The 17,683-nt window shown below is 31.4% G+C and overlaps 1 protein-coding gene across 1 annotated transcript in view; it reads right to left on the reverse strand.

Annotated features, from left to right (window-relative positions):
* Positions 1-12,291, reverse strand: part of LOC134705878 (hemicentin-1-like) — a 31,309-nt gene extending 19,018 nt beyond the window's left edge. Inside the window, exon 1 of the mRNA XM_063564595.1 lies at positions 12,194-12,291. The gene's annotated coding sequence lies outside the window, so the exon portion shown is untranslated. The remainder of the gene's footprint in view (positions 1-12,193) is intronic.
* Between the last annotated feature and the right edge of the window lie 5,392 nt (positions 12,292-17,683).

Below are 17,683 nucleotides of genomic sequence, written 5' to 3' on the forward strand. Positions count from 1 at the left end.
ATAGCATTAAAACCCAGAAACCATATATGTGTGTGTAGAACATATATAAGTAATCACATAAAAAGAGACATTTTGTTAATCCAAAGTAACGAATTGTACCCCTTATTTTAAAAGATAGCTTGTAATACAATGATTTCGAAATATTAGCACCATATTATAAGACTTTTTACCGTCAACAAGAGAAAAAAATTGCAACCTAAGGTTTAAGAAATGTGTTTTTAGGTGTTCAAAAAAGCTTAATTTATAGTTATTACAATAATATCTGGCTCCTATATATATTTATCATTGAAATAATTCATTTGATCAACAATGATAAACAATGATTGAAGATAGCAAATCATTTTTAAACCCACTTTTTTCTCTCTCACAGAAATGTATTATGATATGTGGTCAGGCGGATATTTAGAATCGAGCGTCACTGGTGAGTTTGTGATAGACGAAACGCACGTCTGGCACAAATACAAAGTTTCAATCCTGGTATCTTTGATGAGTTTATTTACTATACATAAAAAAAGAGGTGGATAGATGATCCTTTAGACTATAGAATTATAACCAAAAGTGATACTACTGCTTATTGTCTTAATAGAATACATAACAGACTGATAACATATTTTGAGAAGCAAAAACTAATTTGAGGTTTGGCTAGCCACAAAACAAAGTTTAACCCACCATGTTTTTTAAAAATGCGCTGTACCAAGTCACTGAAAATTTTATTATTATCTTATAGCTAATTTCTGTCTGTGTTGCATTGTCGTGCGTTTTTTGTTGCACTATAGTGTTTCTGTTGTATCGTTGTTCTTCTCTCATATTTGATGTGTTTCCCACATTTTTAGTTTGTACGGTATACTACTGTTGCCTGTATTTGTAAAGAACAAATGGATTTAATCGTGGATGTCGTGGAAATGATCATATGTTTGTAATAAATACTTTTATACCAACATAAATTTTAGAAGTAAATTAAAATCGTATGCATATTTTGTATATTTTAAACGTATAAGATTACAAAATCTGGTGTCGGTCTAACATTTTATAGTATAATTAAGTCAATGTATAAAAACAAGAAATCTTCAAGTACAGAGTTTTATTAATTCTATATCTAATTAGTTATCAAAGGTACCAGGATTATAATTTATTACGCCAGACGCGCGTTTCGTCTATATAAGACTCATCAGTGACGCTCATATCAAAATATTTATAAAGCCAAACAAGTACAAAGTTGAAGAGCATTGAGGATCCAAAATTCCAAAAAGTTGTGCCAAATACGGCTAAGGTCATCTATGCCTGGGATAAGAAATCCTTATAAATGATTTACAAAAACTATGTTCATTCTACATGTGACCCAGTTACCCTCAGCTCAAAATGAATTAATTGCCTACTGTATGATGATGATTTTATTCATTGAGCAAGCAGGGTGTCTATATTGTGTAAACAAATTATCTATCTTCACTAAGATAAAAACACACACATCCGCATAATAAAAATTCAATGGAAAGAAAATGATAAAACAATTGTCAGGTTGTTATATAATACGAATCGCTTAAGTTACATGATTGAAATAACTGATTATTTACTCAAATTTTCAGTTCCATGGGGTGTTATGTTTTACAACATAGGCATCGTTAGTATTATCCATTCTTATCGCAATACTTCTTTGATTTATTGTATGTGCAAATAAGTAAAACATGTCAATACAGACCGTTAGTATTAAAAGGTGGGCAAAAGATACCATAGGACCAATCAAAATCATAAATCGAATATAAACGGACAACGCCCTGGCTACAAATGAAAAAGACAAACAGACAAACAGTAGTACTTAAGAAACAACAAAAAAAAAGGCTGAACAACACGAACCCCATCAAAAACTGGAGGTGGTCTCAGGTGCTCTGGGAAAGTAAACAGATCCTGCTCCTTTATGTTGCACTCGTCGTGTTGCTAATGTCATTACAAACCCAGTAAATAGTCTAATTCAGTAGGTCACATTTATGAAGACGTAAGAAACATATCCGATATCATCTGTGAAACGGTTATTCCATAACAGTCAACCAAATCGTGATGGCGTCCGTTACATTTATTAAATCTTGTGTTCTAAATGTTGAAAATTTTGCGAACTGCAATCGCAATTTGGTTTTCCTCTTCTGGTTAACAGATGAAGATGAGTATATTCCAATTGTAATCAAAAATTCGGTCTATGTCCCCCGAATGTATTTGCCTTAACAATCACACGGATTCCAAGTGAAGAAAAGGATCTCGTTACAATTAGGGAGCACCTGAAATCAACCTCACTTTTTGATGGAGTTCGTGATTCTCTGTTTTTAGTTAATTTTGTTTTAGGTAAATTATTGTTTGTCATTTGGTCTTTTCCGTGTTTTTTTCCATGGTATTGTCACTTTATTATTTATTGTATGGTTATTATTGTTATGTTGTTGCATCGATGAAGATCTAAAACATATACATTTGTTTGATGTGTTTGATCTTCAGATTTTACCACTTATTCAGGTTCTTTCCGTTTAAGGTTTTTTTCTTTTCAGACTGTAATAATATGTATTTTTAATTCATTTATGATAGAAAAACATCAGGTGTAGCTAGCAAATAATTATACTACTACTAGGTGGTGTTTAATAACCTTGACCTCTTTTAAGGGTCTCGTAAGGTCGTTTGTTAGAATTGCATTTCAAGTACGTTTCTTTTCATTTAAAAGTTTATCGAGAACTTCATTTTCAGAAAACTATATTGAAATATTTGTTTGAATTTCATTATTGGCTGACAGTTATATTGATTATTACAAATTTGTACATGCGCAGCACAGTTGATGTGTTTTATGTTCGTATAACTGCTAAATGTGTAAATAATTAGGAAAATCGTTGAACTATATTATATCATTTATACAAATATTTGTATGTGTTAACGAACAGATAAAATGAGGTAGCAATTATTTGGTCTATTTAAAAAAGTCTTGACACATACTAAGGATATTAGCGAATGCATCACTTAAGTGTACGCACACAAATTTGTTGAAGACTAAATTCATTGATATGGTCATATTTATAAGTTAACTGTTTACAAAAAATTTGCATTTTTGAAATAATAAGGCTATCTACCTCAGGAATAGACCTGAGCTGTATTTGGCAAAATGTTTGGTAATGTTGGGTCTGAATGATCGTCAACTTCGTACTTTGCCTTGTTAACATTTTAGGGATCGAGCGTCACTGATGAGTCTTTTGTAAACGAAACGAGCGTCTGGCGTAAATACAAAATTTAATCTTCATATTTTTGAGGTTTTTTGGTATTAAACCAATATTTTTAAAATGGTGAAGTTAAAATTAATCATCCTATCATAGATTTTGCGGACGCCATCACGAGTTAGTTGACTTTTATGAAATATCCGTTTCGCAGATGATATCGAATATGTTCCTTATGTCTAAACTTCCTTCCGTTTCCTTTTCACGAATGTGACCTACCAAATGGAATTTTTACCGGGTTTGTGATAAAATGAATACCTCAGATCAAGCCTAGTTTTTGTGAGGTTGGTGCACTTGTTACTTTCGATCTATGAGCTTGAATGTCCCTCTGGTATCTTTTACTTTTCTTTTGATTTTTTTTTTACTATAGTATGTATGTTATAATACAATCATTGTATTATGCATTTAACATGCAGTGATTAAAAACACACTAATGTATATATATATATATATATATACACGACCAACGAAAGCTTTATTTTTGTGAAGCCCAGGTGGTCGTGTGGTCTAGCGGGACGGCTACAGTGCAGGCGATTTGGTGTCACGATATCTCAGAAGCATGGGTTCGAATCCCGGCGAGGGAAGAAAAAAAAATTTGCGAAAGCAAATTTACAGATCTAACATTGTTGGGTTAATGTTTAGACGAGTTGTATATACATAATGTACACAGCCATGTATCACCATCATTGCTGGTGATCCGATGGATAAATCTGTTGTAGAGTTTTCACTGACTCAAACGTACTTATAAATATAATTATTTTCTGTGACTGTATCTTGGATTAATTTATAGGATCCTTTACTATAGATAATTGAGCTGATCTGTAACAATAACATCTCCATGACTTATATATCATGTACTGTAGTATGCCGCTAGATTAAAACTGACGAGGAAAGGTAACACACGACCACCGGAAGCTTTATTTTTTTGAAGCCCAGGTGGTCGTGTGGTTTAGCGGGACGGCTACAGTGCAGGCGATTTGGTGTCACGATATCTCAGTAGCATGGGTTCGAATCCCAGCGAGGGAACAACAAAACTTTTGCGAAAGCAAATTTACAGATTTAACATTGTTGGGTTGATGTTTAGACGAGATGTATATACATTATGTACACAGCCATGTATCACCATCATTGATGGCGATCCGATGGATACATCTGTTGTAGAGTTGTCACTGACTCAGACGTACTTATATATATATATGTATATATAAAAGAGTCTAAATTGAAAACAACGTTCAAACCTATGATTGCGTTGGATAAAAACCGCAATTTTGTATACGTGTGCATGTAACAAATTTCGTTGAAGAAGGGTCTAAATACAGCACAAACAACATTTTCCAACAGACCAAAAGAGTGAAAAAATATATTTGAACAAAACGCATTTGACTAGCAGGTCGAACAACTGATGTTCTTAAACCCTGCTGACTGTCATTGGCGATTGCCAACTAAATTGATCACAAGGTGTAACAAAATGGATCTCTATATTAACTTAATACCTAATAGAAAAAAATAAACATGCGGCAAAGATGGTAAACCACAACATGAGGTGCTAATTTTTTTACACCATATCCGGATTTCGACAATTAATGTCTCTTCAGTGATGTTAGAGATCGAAAAGTATTTGGAAGGCCATTTGATTTACCTCAATTTGAGATAGACTCTTGAATTTTAAAGAGTCAAAATAGGATGAACGGATTATATAAACCGGAGGGAATATATAATACAAGCCCAAACGAAAAGATATAAACGAGTCTAAATTGAAAACTATGTTCAAACCTATGATTGCGTTGGATAAAATCTGCAATTTTTATACGTGTGCATGTAAACAAATTTCGTCGTAGAAGGGTCTAATTACAGCACAAACAACATTTTCCAAAAAACAAAAAAAGTGAAAAAGTATATTTAATCAAAACGCATTTGACTAACAGGTCGAACAACTGATTTTCTTTAACCCTGCTGACTGCCATTAGCGATTGCCAACTAAATTGATCACAAGATGTTACAAAATGGATCTTAATATAAATTTAATTCTAAACAGAAAACAATTAACTTGTGGCCAAGATGTTATGCCACAAACATTCGGTGTCAATATTTCTTTTGTACACCAGATCCGGATTTCGACAATAAATGTCTCTTCATTGATGTTAGGGATCGAAACGGTATTTGGAAGGCCATATAAAATGTTCCCTCATTTTTAGATAAACTCTTGAATTTTAAGAGTCAATATAGGATGAACGGATCATATAAACCGGAGGGAAAATATGATACAAGCCAAAACGAAAAAATATAAACGAGTCTAAATTGAAAACTACGTTCAAACCTATGATTGCGTTTGATAAAATCTGCAATTTTTATACGTGTGCATGTAAAACAAATTTCGTCGTAGAAGGGTCTAATTACAGCACAAACAACATTTTCCAAAAAACAAAAAAAGTGAAAAAGTATATTTAATCAAAACGCATTTGACTAACAGGTCGAACAACTGATGTTCTTTAACCCTGCTGACTGCTATTGGCGATTGCCAAATCAAATTGATCACAAGATGTAACAAAATGAATCTAATATAAATTTAATACTAAACAGAAAACAATTAACTTGTGGCCACGATGTTATGCCACAAACAAGGTGTCAATATTTTTTGTTTTGTTTTTGTTTTGTGTTTTTGTTTTGGTTATTTATTTATATTTGAATAAAGTTTATAAATTAGTTTCACTCGTTTAGATAAATTAAATTTTATGATATGGAAGATAAGTCAAAATAAAATACATTTTTAATGTTGACTGAAAAGTAATTTTGATTTTATATGTTTGCAAGAAACTCATTGCACAAATTTGGTAGAAAACGAATATAAATGAATAAGATGGTTTAATTTACTGGATTAACTGTACTCCCTCTTCTAAAAGGGAAGCTATTTTATAACAACAACGAAAAAACCCAGTAGATAACAAATACTGAACTTCATGGCAAGGGGTATTGAAGATTTTAACGAATTTCTGAACAATAAATTAGAAAAAAGTAAGGAACTAAAACATTTATCGATCTAAATAACCACCAAATGACGACTCAGTTCTCCAAACTAAAGTGGAACTCATTCTCAAGAGTTATATCTTGCTTGATATAAAATTATATACTCACTCATGAAATACAGATTATAGATAAGGTTATGCAAAACGTGTTTATTGTTTCGTTCAATGATCACAAGTGTGACCAACCTGTGAACACTATCAAACAAAAAAGAGGTTCGGGTTATTAAAAAACCAATACGGGTTATTGGTAAATGAAACTGAATTTTAAACAATCTCGAATTCTTGGAAACATAATATGAATTGATTTTTGAGATAAAAAGGATTTCTCTGACATCGCAGAAACTACTATAAATAGGCATTACTATGAATCTTTAAAAAATCTTTGATTAAATAGAAACGAGGGTCAAAGTGGGAATATCAAACAGAAATCTACTTAAAAAAAAACGAAACGCAAAAAAATATGATTAACTAAATGCGATTGAAACACACACTTACATTGATAGTTATAAATATTACGAAATGAAAAGCGTAAACTGCGCGCATTAAGAAGAAATGAGTTGACATGAAAAAGGGGAAACATTTATTACTGTTTTCTTTAATTAGAACAAACATGAGGTAAAGAAAAACCTAAGTCAAAGATAAATTCTAAAATGACGCATGTAAAAAGATAGGAAATAAATAAGATAATAAAAATAAATAAAAAATAGGTCGGGAAACTGTTTACTTCAGGTGGTTTGAACCAAAAAGCTCGGAGAATTTTAATACAAAATGTAAATAAAGGTGTCTCTGAGGCGAAAACGTTTATGTATAGTAAAATTTCTAAAGATGTAATTTATAAAACTATTAAATACTGATATAAGATGAATCAACAGAAGAAGATGGCATATTTGCAGAATTTTGTGACAATTACTAGTATTTGTTACAATTGAGATTAAGTAAATATAACAGATTTTTTATATAACGCTTTTGAAATCGCAGACGAAAAGCCTATCATCACTGAGGGGAGAGGGATGATGCTAAAAAATGGAAAAATAACGGTATATAAAGTAAATTGTAAAATAAAATAAAAATCTCGCTGAACGTTTAAAAATTGTTTTACCAACAGTTATAGAAAAAAACCAATAGGTATAACAAAAAAAAATGTGGTATGATTGCCAATGAGACAACCGTCTACAAGAGACCAAATTGACAGGGTTCGTTAAGGGCCAACACATTTTTTATTCTTCCCATGCTTATAGAGTGCTTCAAAATACTTTTGTTTATATGAATATGTAAAATAAATAGACTTAAGGGAAAGCTTTCAATTTTATTGAATAGGAATTGTAAGCTGCATATCTAAAAAAAATCAATTTAGAGAATTTTTGCCTGAAATTTGTTATTTTGTTTTACTTATTAATGACAGTAAAACAAGTTATGTATGTTCTTCGAAATGCGTCCATCAGAGCTGTTTATTATTGTAAATATAACGGAATTTGATGAGACTGTCATCAAAGTGAGAGGTAAAGCGCTTTAAAACCAGGTTTAATCCACCATTTTCTACATTTGAAATTCCTGTACCAAGTCAGAAATATGACAGTTCTTGTCCATTCATTTTTGATGTGTTTTGTCGTTTGATTTTGCGATGAGATTATGGACTTTTTCCTCTGAGTTCAGTATTTTTGTGATTTTAGTTTTTGGTATATTCTATTATTTACATTTTATATGCGAACCCGATTGCAGCCACAAATAGAACTAATCAAAAAGTACAAGGAAATCCCCTGTATTGTCCTTACACAGAAAAAAACCAAAATAAATATGTTTGCAGACGACACAATATTATTGATAGAAAATAGAAATCAATCGAGAAAACATTTATGGTTTAAGAAATATATACAACGCATCAATTGCTATAGTAAATTATTGAAAAATTGAACATTTAAATCGTTTGAAAAGAAGAAAAAACTCCAAAAGTTCGAAAATAAAAACATTAAATGAACCAACCCAAGCATTGCGAAGTGTACATGGATACACTTTACAGATATGGAAGCTATTTGATTAGAGAAATCATGAAAATTAAGGAATGTCTCGTAGTTTAACATTTAATGACTTAGTCCCGATATTAAAATCATTAATTGAATCAAAAAAGGGTTTGAAATTGAAATCCTAGGAATTAATGAAAAGGAATTAAACAACATCATGGCGATTTTTATATGGCAAGGAAAAGTATTATTTCGACAAATGCATGCAGTTGTATAAGATCTGTGTAGCATGTTTATTAATTCTATAATTCAGGAATTTAGTAAAAGTTATTTATATATGTTTTTAATAATTCAGATTTGCATTAACTTGTTCTGAAATGAAGTGTTTACTGTTGATTTTAGCTAGGCTTGTTTTAACTAAGTACGATATGACATATCGTTAAAAAAGAGAAAATGTGTGTCTTGTATACAGACACGTAGAGAGTAAAGGCTTTGCCTGAGCTTGTTGCAACAGTAATGTCTGCATAACAAAATACAATTTAGTTTCAGTGCTCGGACGATGTCAAGACAAATATGTCACCTTTATAAAAATTACATATTATATGTTTGAAAAATATCGTTCTAGCTTACAACTTATGATTATGTTGTGTGTCCTTTATTCATATTATCAAGCAAACTATCACTAACAGGAGGTAAGGTGACTATGATCATCTGAAGCTCACGTTTTTACAAAAATATGATAAGATCATTATTTTTTTTTCTCAGAAGATACTTTGTTGATTCTTATGATGTTTTTAATAGAAAACTTAAATTGAATGCTTTCGTTTCATCAAAGTCAATGCAAATAGTTATAATTTCACTAGGAGTATAAAGAAATAGGAAGATGTAGAATAAGTGCCAATGAGACAACTCTCCATCCAAGTAGCAATTTATAAAAGCCAATCATTATAGGTCAATGAACGGCCTTCAACACAGAGCTTTGGCTCACACCGAATAGCAAGCTATAAAGGATCTCAAAATTATAAGTGTAAAACAATTCAAACGGAAAAAAGCAACGGTCTAATCTATATAAAAACGAAAAACGAGAAACAATTATGAACCACGTAAACAGACGACAACCACTGAATAGTATATTACATTTTGTGTAACACATTCGAAATCACAGAGTACTATAAAAAGTAAAAAGTAAAGCTTGGTGTTATGCCTAACTAAACCTCTCACTTGTATGACAGTCGCAAAAGATTTCATAATATTGACAACAATGTGTGAACGAAACAAACAGAATTAATAGGTAAAAATGTCAAAATAGGTCTACAGCTATTAGCGAGTTGTCATTTTGAAATGTAAAATCTCCTTGAAATAAAAAAATTCGTACAAAGTCCTATTGATTATTTGTTTCAATGTGTTTTGAATGCGTTGAAAATACGTGCAATTTTATCAAAACCTAGAGACTATATATAGATTTGACCAAAGCGGTTTGCCTATGCTCTCAGCTGAGCAACACAAATCTACGACGTGAATTGGTTGAGGGATACCACCAATTTAAAATTATTTAAATCTGTTTTCGACACAATATATGGTTTGTTAACCTCTGTCTTCAATATTATTGTTTTACGCTTTACACTGCTATTCTACCTGCTTAATTGGGAGATGATCTGTTATATCATTAGACACAATTTTTGATACAAAATGGGAAACGCACGTTCTAAAACTTTGTTTTAATTCAACAGAATTTTTACTTTTCGAAGAATTATACTAATTTTACAACAAATACACCTAAGTTGATACTTTCAAAATGATGGTCTTCTTTTTATCAATAATATATTTGTTGAGTTGGTTGCATGCTATTCCAACAGTCAGTTGGTGTTCCTATAAGAACTAATTATTTACCATTTCTGGCCAAAGATTATTGGTACGCGTATGGAATAGAAAAGAAAACAAATTGCGAAGTTCTTAAATTTTATTTTCATCCGAGAACTGTTTAAAACTTATTTTCTTATTTCACTCTTATAAAAAAGAAGGTGTGGTATGATTGCCAATAAGACAACTCTCCACAAGTGACCAAAATGACACGTAAGTTAACAACTATAGGAAATACTGATTTTGTATATTTATTGTGTAAGAAAAGTTGAAAATTTATCTTATGAAACTTGTGACTGGACACGATTGATCACATCGTAAAAATGCGATTTAGGACGCACGTTTTTTGCATTTTAAATATGTTTCTAGATATATAAAAGTTATGTAGAATGCCACATTTTCCGGAAAAAAAGTGTTGAAATTTAGGTTAACATAACTTAACAACAAGACGGGTGCCACATGTGGAGCAGGATCTGCTTACCCTTCCGGAGCACCTGAGATCACCCCTAGTTTTTAGAGGGGTTCGTGTTGTTTATTCTTTAGTTTTCTATGTTGTGTCATGTGTACTATTGTTTTTCTGTTTGTCTTTTTCATTTTTAGCCATGGCGTTGTCAGTTTGTTTTAGATTTATGAGTTTGACTATCCCTTTGGTATCTTCCGTCCCTCTTTTAACGACAATTTGAATGCCAGGTACAATTGTAGCGTGTTCATGTGAAAAGAATATTCATATACGACTCTGTTATTAAATGTCCTTGAACAAGGTCGTTGTGGCTATTTGTATCATCCAAGCTATTTAATCAATTTGCATGTTTATAACAGATAAGTTCATAATTGTATAATAGCAATACAGCTTTTGTATATTAGTCTGAATTAATAATAGGTGTAAAATACAACTTTAGTAAGGCAACATCCAGTCCAAGGATATTCAAATTTGAAACTTCAGCGATTTGAATACTAAATTACATAATTTAAAAAAGTTATTCGCAACTGCTTTTATTTTGTTAGGTAATGCATATGTTTGTTGATTTTCTCAATTGCATGTTATTGAATTTAAATATAACCGTTGTTTGGAAATAATCAAATTATATTACAAAAAAAGGTGACAAAGACTTTTTATTTTTATAAAACACCCATCAAACTCGCAATATACGAAAAGGTACAATGTGCAAAATGCAAAGAAAGTAATCAGAAGAGAAATAAACAAAGAAAGTATACAATTTAAGGAACAAATAAAGTAAGATGACAACAGATAGGAATAGATACATTTTGATATGACCAGTAAAGAACACATGTATTTAGATGTGCCCAGTAAAGAACAAATACATTAAAATATGCCTAGTAAAGAACAAATGCATTTAGTTGTGCTTAGTAAAAAAACAAATACATTAAGATATGCCCAGTAAAGAACACATACATTAACTTGTGCCCAGTAAAAAACAAATACATAAGAAGCTGCCCAATAATTGTTAGATACATAATTTTCTACCCTGTGAACAGATCGTACCATTTAAATTTCTACCAATCTACATAAATTTCTGTTTTGTTGCGTTTTAATAAAGTAATAAGATCTCTAAACGTCAATGTTTTACCATGGTTTACTATTAATACATGGTCTCGAAGAAGTATAATTAAGAAATACAGTTTATTATGTTAGTAATATTAAGTTACTGGTTGAAACAAAAACAATCAATATTTCGTATCGCAAATGCAGTTCCAACATCATATTTAATGTCTTGCAAATACAATGAATTCTTATTTTCACTTTAGAAACCCGATATTAAAATAATTGCTACACATAAAAAAAGAGAGCACGATTGTGACAATGATGATTCTACCTAAGCAGATAGTAAAAGAGCTCGTACAAAATGCTGGCGTTACAGTTCCATAGGTTTTGAAAGGATGAGAAAACTAGGGCAAAATGTTTTTTGTTTTATGAAGAGTTTCTGATTTTCTAATTTTACTCTACAGTATTGTATTGCCTGTGCATCACTCTTGCACCTGATCATATTTCAATGGGTCGTAATTGAATGGTTTTATCATGTAATGTATCTGAAATCAATATAGTAATTAGAACAAGCATCTTGAGAAGATATAATAATACTATATTACAAACCTCAGTTTATGGACACTAAAATCCAACGACCTTTTTACACCAATATGGAATCATACAAACTACACATCAACAGATCATCTAGTGGAGGTGTATTTCCAATGTCATGACTTGCATATAATCGAACAAAATTTAAAGGTCCACTTATTGATACTGTTGCATGGAGACACAATTTAAATTATAGTGTAAACATTACATTGAAAACTAAATATAAATAGAAACTATTTTTATCATATTCAAATTTTTTTTTTAGATGTATTAATTTATAAAATAAATGCTGTGAGCGCTATTTCTTTTCCTCTCTGTTTAAAATGAAAAACAATTACATACATAATATAGTATTTTTGTCCATCTGATGAGCTAAGCCTTTTTCAACTGATTTTTATAGTGCATTCTTATGTTGTACTATTATACCACTGTCCCATGTTAGGGATAGGGTTGGAATCCCGCTGACATGTTTAACCCCGTCACATTATTTATGTATGTGTCTATCCCAAGTCAGGAGACGGTAATTTAGTGGTTGTCGTTTGTTCATGTGTTACATACTTGCTACTTTGTCATTTTGGTCTTTTGTGGATAGTTGTCTCATTGGCAATCATACCAGATCTTCTTTTTTATATAATAGTTTTGTTGATTAAGTGTTCAAGTAATATGTCATTCATGGTTCCATTCAACAGCACTGTAGACTCTGGAATGTTGATTGATAGAAATCTCCCCCTTTTTATGACTGACAAAAATCGGAAATGTTGTAATTCCAGTAGCCCCAATTATAATGGCAATGCACGGAGGATGCATGAGACATATAGTGTTCTCTTTGTCAGTCAGGCGAGTATCTGTTACACAATATTTTATAAACAAAAAAGTTTCAAAAATTATCGGTAGGCGCAGAAGAATATTGTGCATTTTCTGTGTATACAAATGATTTTTTTTCGGATAGGACACTTCATTTTGGCAAAAACAGTTCTGTTAGTTCCGTGCATAAATTAAATAATCATAGATAACAGGATTGAAATTTTGTACTTGGGCCAGACGCGCATTTCGTGAATTGGTACAGGTATTTTCCTGAGGAGAAAATGGTAAATTAAACCTGGTTTTATAACTAGCTTAACCTCTCACTTATAAGACAGTTACATAAAATTCCATTATATTGACATCGATGTGTGAACACAAAAACAGATATACTAGTAATAGGTAAAAATTTCAAAAATTGGTACATCAGTCAACATTGTATTATAATCTTTATAACTATGTAACAAAGAAACACAAAAAGGCATATAGACAAAGCACCATGGCAAAAATGAAAGACAAGAATACAAAAATTACCATAACACAAAATGCACAAATGATTTGCAAATGGCTCATAGAAAAGCTGACTATAAGGTTTAATAACGGATAAGTCAAATTCTTTATTTATTACATTTCGAATCACACAGCATAGCACCTGAATATGCTTGTAAAACACCACTTTAAAAGATGCGTCTGTACTTTTTTTGTGACTTATTTCTTAGTAAATTTTTAACAACAATGTATAATAAGTTCAGTATCAAATAAATCCTGCTGTTATGATCACAATCGTTTAATGAAATCCATTTGTAAGCGAAAGCATATTTTAAATTAATGGTTAAGTTGTGAATTTATCACTTGCTTTACTTTTACTTTTCTGTGGACTACTCCGGATGCATCGAACTGATGAATCAATCTGGTCGTTCAGGCATGGTACACTCAAATCGACAATCTTTCATCGACCTAAAAAAGCTATATTCAATTAAATTCTAAAATCGTATTGATTTCTTCTTCCATGCTAAAGTTAGCAATAGTAATTTACTAGCATGGGGATTTTCTATCAACAGAATGAAAACTAAGGAACACAACCAGGGTCATAATTGTCTATAAGTTTAAACTATTTCAGCGATAAATTATGACAATGACTTTATAAAATCATTTTGAAAGGATCAAATGCACTTAGTTGATGTTAACAACGTTTAACATCCATAGATGACTAGATACATTACAAATCAAGAATTGAAACATAAATATTCTATTGTATATGGATTTCATTTTTTAAAACAGTTCTTTTTTGTGTAACCCATCTTTATAAGTAAGTGAATATGCATTTTATTATATTCGAATTAAACGACATGATTTTTAACAAATTAAAGTTGACGAGTGACTTACTGACAACAGGCTGATTTTTACTAAAGCTGCTTTGATATATTGTGTTTCAGGAAAATAAGTAAGAGACTGTGTATTTGACAACATTTTAAACGACAAACGTATCGTATGGACGACCACCAATGTTTGACTGTAAACATGAGATACAGCTAGTGCAAAGCCAGTAACAACTAATACAAACATCACTTTATAAGACTAAAATATCCAGTACATATAAAACATTCCATGTATTTAGTGTAAAGACACCATTTACGAACAGAGAACATGTGACCTTGTGACTAGTGCAACACTAAAACATATGGTGTCATAAGCTATGCATACACCCGAGATAAAATGATATATATTGGAACTAAGTTTGTTGTTGATATGCGCATGAAGTCAAAGGTGACAAACAAATTTTATTGAGACAGTTTCGTAGTTTTATGGATACATGGCAAGCACTGACGCTATAGACAAAGATGCTATATCAGTTCAAATAGTAAACGCAACTTCAAGTGCTACTGTCACAGTGTATTTTGACCTGTTTTTTTCCGTTTCCGTACCTTTTTTATATGGAATTATCCCATTGGTATCTGTTGTCTCTTTTAAATCAGGTATGTTGATGATATTTATTGTATAATGGAGACAAATGAACCATCTGGTGGAGAGTTGTCTCATTGGCAATCATATCACATATTGTAATTTTAATAGATACGAACCAATCACATAGTAATTACTACATATCGGCTTTTTTCATATCTTTAAAATAAAAAATAAAAAGTTGTGTTAAGTCCACCATTATATTTGTTTTCATTGGAAAGTGACGGACAGAATGACACAGGGCCTCTGGTCAAACAAAATTGTGCTTATTTTAAAATCATATCTTAGAATGTGTCACTGGTACATATATCAGAAGTCATTTTTCTTCTGAAGACGGTCAAATAATTAATATATCACATGAAATTATAGATCGGGCAGTTGCATGTTCTAACACCTGTTGTTAAGGCCATGTAGATATCAATTTTCTAAATTGTAGCCAACATAAGATACAAATAAATAATAATATCAACCAGATTTATATATTAAACACAAGAGAACAAGAAATATTTCACAAATTGAAAATAGCAACTGTACTGTTCGATCCTTTGTTTTATCTTTATCCGGAATTCTTCTCTAAACTGTTACGGAATACGACTTATTAGTTTACAATCTAGTATGATGTAGTAAACAAAAGTGTCAATCCAACTCTAGAGTAATTCTGAGTAATCAAATATAACAAAGTCTGATCATCTTAATACCTTGCTGCTTACAAGGAAGCTCTCAAACCCATGAGTTCCGAATGGAGAAGTTGAAATCATCCCTTCGTAATTTTTACGAACGCCATTACAAGTTGGTTGACCATTTTGGAATAACCGTTTCACAAATGATATCGGAAATGTTCCTTACGTCGTAACAACAATCCCCTTCCCTTAACATGATTGTGACCTACCGAATTATACTATTTACCGGGTTTGTTATAACACGAGCAACACGACAGGTGCCACATGTGGAGCAGAATCTGCTCACCCTTCAGGAGCACATGAGATCACTCCCAGTTTTTGGTGGGGTTCGTGTTACTTAGTCATGTTGTTTCTTTTGTACTATTATTTGTCTGTTTGTCTTTTCATTTTTAACCATGGCGTTGTCAGTTTATTTTCGAATTATGAGTTTGACTGTTCCTCTGGTATCTTTCGCCGCGCACCCATTTAGGTGTATTCAAAAACCCTGTCGAAGGGGAACTCATAGAAACTGTAAAAAGGAAACCTCTAGAATACTGTCAATCACACATTATAGATTATGATTATTCAAGAAACATCATGCAGGTCAAAAAGAAAGTTCAAATCATTACATCAGTATCTATGGTTGTTCAAATGATTATATAAACTGCACAATTACAACATTATTTTGTAAACAACTCTGTTTACACATCTTATAAGGCCCCACAATACAAATAAGGCCAAGACAAATAAATATGATAATTACAATGTTATAAGCACTTGCCAAAAACATGCAGATTGATTTATGTACAGGATTAGAATGTAGTATTCGTTATTACAAGTTGCATTTTCTACATAGCATGATTAAATTTCCTGTACCAAGCCAGGATTATGACAGTTGTTTTCCATTCATTTGATGTATTTAAGCTTGAGATTTTACTATTTGTTATTAGACGTTCCGTGTTGACTTTCTCTTGTGGTTCGTTTTTTTTTCATCATTTTACTTTTTGTCATACACAAGTCCTTGCTAAACAAAGCCAATCAGAACAAACACACATATTTATTAACGATGATGTAACACACGTAATCGAATTTGCCGCCACCTCACCATGAGCTCATATAATGTCCAATTCAGGAGATATTACTAATGTTATGTTAAACAAAGAAAATGGAAAAAAAATCAATAAAACAGAACAGATGAAAACACAAGTCAGTATCGATTTTAAATGCAAAACATTGTTTATCAAAGTTCCATTAAAGAAGGGACGTTCTATTTATAAGATATTCAAAGGAAATACCATTAACTTGAACCCTAGTCCTATTCTAAACCTTAAACCAAACCCGCGGTCGCGAAAGGAAACTAGGGTTTTGTTAATCAATAACTAAAAGAACAAAATCAAAGGTTAATCCGAATGCTAGAAAATTGACCACTGAACTTCACCAACTAAAATCGAACACCTTTATACAACAGCCATAAAAGGGTACACAAACAGAGCCAGTCATTTTTTTATGATTCCTGTTGGGTCTTTAAAGCCGTCGTACTATCCTTTCCCTTTTTACATTTTTGATTCGATCTTCGCGAATGTGTCTTTTGTCCGGTCATGATTTATGGGTTGTGTTTAAATTTGAATTGTACTCTTTTTAGCGGTTGGACATTTGACAAATTATCCTTAATAAAAAGTAAACGAAACCACCCATAAACAGTACCAAATCGTTTGATATTATAGCTTTTAAATGAAAGCTCAGATTAAAATAGTTAAGTAAACTATTATATCAAAAAGGCGGACATCGCTTTTAACATATTGAAATTTTTCATGTTATTACAATAATTACTGACTGTGCTTTGTTAAAAATGTTCCAGCAATTACACTATTTTGACAAGCCCCCGTTTCTTCAAAGTTACTGAATTAATATAAAAAAAAATCATTATACCAATAAATCAAAATGCAAAGAAATAAATTAAATTTATTTAGATATATGTCTTAAGAAAACAAAAGTTCACCCATAAACAAAGTCATTTAATAAATCTAAAAAGAAATAACATAATAAAATCCTCTGAAACCTTCAGACACATTGATAAACAATG

Source organism: Mytilus trossulus, chromosome 1 (genome assembly GCF_036588685.1).
Source record: "Mytilus trossulus isolate FHL-02 chromosome 1, PNRI_Mtr1.1.1.hap1, whole genome shotgun sequence".
In the NCBI taxonomy this organism is placed as follows: Eukaryota; Metazoa; Mollusca; class Bivalvia; order Mytilida; family Mytilidae; genus Mytilus; species Mytilus trossulus.